Source organism: Mya arenaria, chromosome 14 (genome assembly GCF_026914265.1).
Source record: "Mya arenaria isolate MELC-2E11 chromosome 14, ASM2691426v1".
NCBI lineage: Eukaryota > Metazoa > Mollusca > Bivalvia > Myida > Myidae > Mya > Mya arenaria.
In genome coordinates this window covers 7261046-7266980 of record NC_069135.1, presented here as the reverse complement: position 1 = coordinate 7266980, position 5935 = coordinate 7261046, and the positions used below count along the sequence as shown (strand labels likewise).

Sequence of the window (5935 nt, the reverse complement as noted above, 5' to 3'; positions counted from 1 at the left end):
CTATAAGGCTATTCTATACTCTAAAATGCAGCGAAAAATGCCTAAAACTGGGGTATGCACCATCGAAGTTATCTCAGCATCCCTGCATCTGACGAGGCTGGGACCAATTTTCCCTTTTAGGGGACTCTAAACCCTACAAGAAGCACCCCTTGGGGTGCCTGGAATGATATCTGGTCACCGTCAACTAACGCGTCAAAGTATGCCATTTTTTTGCGACTGTTCGTACCTTTAACGCGCTCCCATATAGCTTGTAAGGGGGAGCTAATCTCGAAGATATCTCCGGACACAAAAATGGTATGAGGTCCGTTAAGGTCTTGAAATTTAGGGCTCTCGATGCCCTACACGAAGCACCCATCGGGGTGCCTGGAATTATATTCGACCACCGGTTCCATTCGCCTATAAGGCTATTCTATACTCTAAAATGCAGCGAAAAATGCCTAAAACTGGGGTATGCACCATCGAAGTTATCTCAGCATCCCTGCATCTGACGAGGCTGGGACCAATTTTCCCTTTTAGGGGACTCTAATCCCTACAAGAAGCACCCCTTGGGGTGCCTGGAATGATATCTGGTCACCGTCAACTAACGCGTCAAAATATGCCCATTTTTTGCGACTGTTCGTACTTTTACCGCGTTCCCATATAGCTGGTAAGGGGGAGCAAATCTCGAAGATATCTCCGGACCCAAAAATGGTATGAGGTCCGTTAAGGTCTTGAAATTTAGGGCCTTCGGTGCCTTACATGAAGCACCCTTCTGGGTGCCTGGAATTATATTCGACAACCGGTTCCATTCGCCTATTGTCTGATTTTACATTATTGTGAAATCACGCGTAAAAGAGAGCGATATTTGAAGTGGGATTTGTCCCTCAGGGGGGTATCCATCTTTGTTTACATCCGATGTGACAGCTAATGCGGATCGTTATGCTCAAATGAACTATTCTTTTTCTCAAAATTCTTTATGCAATATTGTTTTGTAGTGGATAAGAGTATTAACATAGGTTTCATGCGGTGTACTTTTTGTTTTGTTTTTCCTCCAAAATGGGGAAAAAGGACTTTTGTTGTGCAGAAGGTTGTAGTCATTAACGATCGCGCGGGGCAACATGCAGTTTCTTTAGAATTCCAGAAGAACCAAAGTTAAGGACCCTTTGGCTAAATAAAATTTCAAGAGTAGAAAAAATTGAACAAAATGGAAAGATTGTAACAAAGTTATGGACACCAAGCAAATCTTCAAAATTATGCAGCTGTCATTTTGAGGAACCACCACAGGCCAAGTCCAGGAAGAAATGGTTCCAAATTCCATCCATCTTTTCCCATCGTCCTGCCAGAGTAAGCCCACTAGGAAAGCTCCTAAGGAGAGACAAGTCAGTAACCAGAATGTGAAGAGCCCTGTACACAGCAGTACCGATTGTAAGTCATATGTATTGTGATTGAAATGTAAATATGAAGATTAATAATCATCATTTTCTGTCTTAAAGCTGCACCCTCACAGATGTACTGTTTTGAAAAAGTGTTCTAATTGTTTTGGAATTGAGCCAATGTTGGTGCAAATGTCTGGAAAAAATGATATGAGACTGCTGACAAAAGATCTGATCAGCTATGTTTTCATATTTACGACTGTAAATCGATGTTTTAAGGGTAACCACATCAAGCACTTAGAAAAATAATCGACTGAATGATACTTGAACGTTTCATCTCTGTTGCAGTGCACTCCTGAATTAATTTCGTGTGAGCAGGGTCCTGTTATAGATGATGCAGGTATTGTGGACCGGGATTCCTGTGCAGATGTGGTAGTGCCAGACACAGCAGATATAATCACAGAGGTTAATTCTTACAAAATTAAACTTAAAAAAAACATTTTACTAGACACAAATACTGAAGAAATACAACCATAGGCGTAACTGCCTAAGTATTTATTTCAAATTACTTACATGTAGTCTAAGGCACAAAATATAGGTGGATGCAAAAAATAATGAAACACAACTAAAAAAAGATATAATTGATATCCAATGAGTTATACATAATAATTCATTTAAAGGAATAAATATGCAGCAATCTATAATGTGCACCTTAAAGAGCAGTACTCAGTACTGTACTTAACATGCACTGCATTCATGACATGTAAATGATTTGTTCACTATAAACTCTGAACATAAACTGATCAAATGAACAAGTTGTACTACACTTTGATGGTTTAAATCTTGGTCAGTGACAAATTTCAATCTGAACCATATACATTTACATATTCCATGAAAATTATAAAAGTATTATCTTGAATTACCTTGTTATTATTGAAAATGTTTCAGGCAGTGCAGTTGGCGGGTCAAGACTACCTCAACACTGAGGAAGATAAGGAGTCCTTCAAGCTACTAGAAAGCAACAAAGACTTGGCCGGTGTCATCCAAGAAAACGAAAGACTACAGACATGTGAATATGAACTGAAAAAACTGAAGGCTTCTGGACAAGTATTAGAGGTGTATGAATTGAGAAACAATGACAAGCTGTTCCTCTATTGCACAGGACTTAAAGTTGAGGTCTTTGATTCACTGTACAAATATTTGGAGCCGAAAGCAAAAGTTCTTAAGTACCCACAAGGCGAAAGGACAAAAGCATACAAGAATCATGCCGAAAACTACAAGCGAAAGCCAGGAAAAGCCAGACAAACATCCCTTGAGCAAGAGATGTTCTTCACTCTAGTTAAATTGAAACTTGGTTTGCAAACTATGGACTGTTCAATGCGGTTTGGCATGTCCACTGCAAGATGCAGTGTTATTTTCACTGCATGGGTGACATTATTATCTCAGGAACTAGAAAAAATATGCAAGATGCCACCAACCACAGAATGTGACAACATGTACAACGCGAAGTGTTTTAATGAGTTCAAAAACTTGAGAGTAATTGTAGACTGTACAGAACTGTACTCTGAAACCCCTTCATCTGTTGGTGCTCACAAACAATTTCATTCAAACTATAAACACCACTCAACTGTTAAGTTCCTTGTAGGAATGAATACAGGTGGTGCTATAACGTACATTTCTGTGATGCATGGTGGTAGATCAAGTGACAAGTTCATAACTGTAGGGGCTGATTACCTACTTTCTAGCTTAAATCCAGGAGAATAGGTTATGGCAGACCGTGGCTTCACCATCCAGGATTGCCTTCCCTCAGGTGTTAAACTAGTAATGCCGTCATTTAAACATAAGGACAAATCACAGTTTAAAAAGGATGAACTACATAAGAACAAGAAGATCTCTGAAGCCCGGGTTCATATCGAAAGAGCATTTAGAAGAATTAAACAATTCAATATCCTCAGACAAGAAGTGAAACTGTCTCAGGTGGATGTGTTTGATCACATTTTCAAGGCTTGTGGGTATCTGGTTAATTTCCAGGACCCTTTCTTGAAAGTTGAAGATTAGTGATAAGGATTATGTTTATAATACTGTTGATAGAATGGTTGAAGTCATCAGGCGTTGTTCTTTACTTAGATCCAATCTGAAATAGTGCTCCAAGTGCTATATGTACGGTGTAAATTCTCAAAGTACTATATTTTGTATGTTGTAAATACTCAAATTACTACATTTTGTATGTTGGAAATGCTCAAAGTACTATATTTTGTATGTTTGAATGCTCAAAGTACTATATGTATGTTGTTAATGCTCAGCTTTTTTGTCAGACTTTTAAAAGTGTACCATGTCACACATTAATCTCATCAAATATTGTTGATATAAAGTAATCACTTGCTTGAGATTCAGTTTGAAACAGTGCTTCAAGTACTATGCCATTTATTATTTTATATGTGATGTTCTATTGTTACTGTTAACTTATAGTGAATCATGCCAAATATTGATCTCACATGCAATTGATGCAATAGTCATTTTTGTTGTAAATGACTTTCTAATGTGGAAAATGTTGATAATTTCAAACCTTTTTTCATAAACCGGTAAGACTACATGTAATTATATATGGTCAATACTTCGACCACCAGTACCAAAAAGTGTAATTGTTTGGACTGTGACTACATGCACATGTGATAAGATATTATATATATTTATTCGCACCAGTTACATTTTAATGGTTGATATTATCTTCAACAATTAGAGGCATATTTATGTTTACTATTCCTGTATAATTCCTTCCACGTTGATTGTCCTAGGTCTTTATCAATATGCACACATATGCTTTAATTGCTGATTATAATGCATTATTGATAAACTGATGAACCTTTTTGCTGTTTCATACACCATTAAATTTCAAAAATATTTGTTTTTCTTGTACATTAGATCCATTTGAAGGCCAAGTACATTGTAGTTTATTTATTTACTGAAGTTTTTAATACATGTGTTGAAATTAGTTTATGACTTTAACTAATATGAGTGATTATGACTTTTGTCGTACACATTGGTGAAATACCAAGTTCTACCAGTACTAGTTCAAATGTCCATAAGATTTCGCAATAAAAATTGTATTGTGTAAGATGGTGACCTTGACCCCTCAATAGTGTGACTATTACTTGTGCAATAGTCAAGCTAAGATAAATACAGGTCCCACATGCACACAAAAATGACCATGTCAAGGTTAAAAGCTCTCATTAAGAACTATGATATTCAAGAGAAACTTGGTACATAAAATAACCATGTCAAGGTTAAAGGGACTGTACACCAGATTGGCACCAAAATGTTTTTTTCTCTAACGAATCTCAGGACAGTTATTTAATATAATGTTTATCTCTTTGATATCTTAATTGTAAAAAATAATCTAAATGTAAAAAAAATGAATCGGAGACCGGGTTCGATCCAATGTTGTCAACATTGCAGTCTATTGTTGTATCCACTTTGCTTTCGAAGACTTACTCTATGCGAGTGGATATTTAGGCTATATACCTAGCTTGGTAATATAAAGTGATAACGTTGACTAGCCAATCATGCATAAGGAAAGAATTCTACTAGGTAGACATACCTAGTAATCATGTAAACTATGTGGTATTTCAGTCAGTAAGTTGTAGGCATTGTACACATCTATACCAAGTTTATGTCAGTTATTTTCTACGATTTTCTTTTTTTCCGCTATTTTATCATACAGAATACAGCACCTTTAAAACTGAAACTTTGTAGACATAGTCATTAAAGCGACTGGACACCAGATCATACCAAAATCAGCAAATACAGACTGTGGTTTCGAAAAAAACAATCCTAGAATTGTCAATACAAAGCCGTTATTTACGTGGCAGATAAACCCAGTAACTTTCAATTTGGAAAATAACGCAGAAATAAGCTTGGTGATACACCAGTAAGTACAATTTTCAGGCGTTGTAAACAGAGATATAAATTTCATGTCAGTTTTGTACAATTTCTTATGAAACTTGGTACATATATATATTATATTGCCAAAGGGACATTACCATAAATTTAGCTTAAATACATTTGTCAATTATCTAAATCTTAGAAAAGTACAAGGTCAGTGTTGTATAATTTGCAGAATTCTTGCATCATGACACAAGTAGGCAATGACAGTCAAATAAACTTTATTAAATAAGCATTGAAATAAACTCATTTTTTTATTATTTAATAGTACAATCATGAAAAAGATAATAAAGACATGGTAAATGTTTGCAATATAATTATGGCTTCTACAAAGTTTATGAATTATATTATTAAAAGTTGTGAAACAAAATTGAAGCACATTTTTCAGAATGAAACTGTCAGTCTCTGTACACTTCACTTAAAAAACGTATGTCATCTTATAATGTCATCCATTTCTTAAATGAAAAGATTAGGTCACTATTGCAATCACATGACAATGTCACAGTTGCGAACACATGGAGGGCAGTACCATGCTGGTTCCATATCCAGTTCTGGATCTGGAGAGAAATTTACACATTTCCAGTGGAACCATTTCCCACACTTGCATGGGCATTCACAGTGTATGCTTGCTTCATTGTCAT

General features: G+C 36.0%; 1 pseudogene; it reads left to right on the top strand.

Annotated features, from left to right (window-relative positions):
* Positions 1-1280: 1280 nt before the first annotated feature.
* LOC128217489 (uncharacterized) lies at positions 1281-3410 on the top strand (annotated as a pseudogene).
* Positions 3411-5935: the final 2525 nt, after the last annotated feature.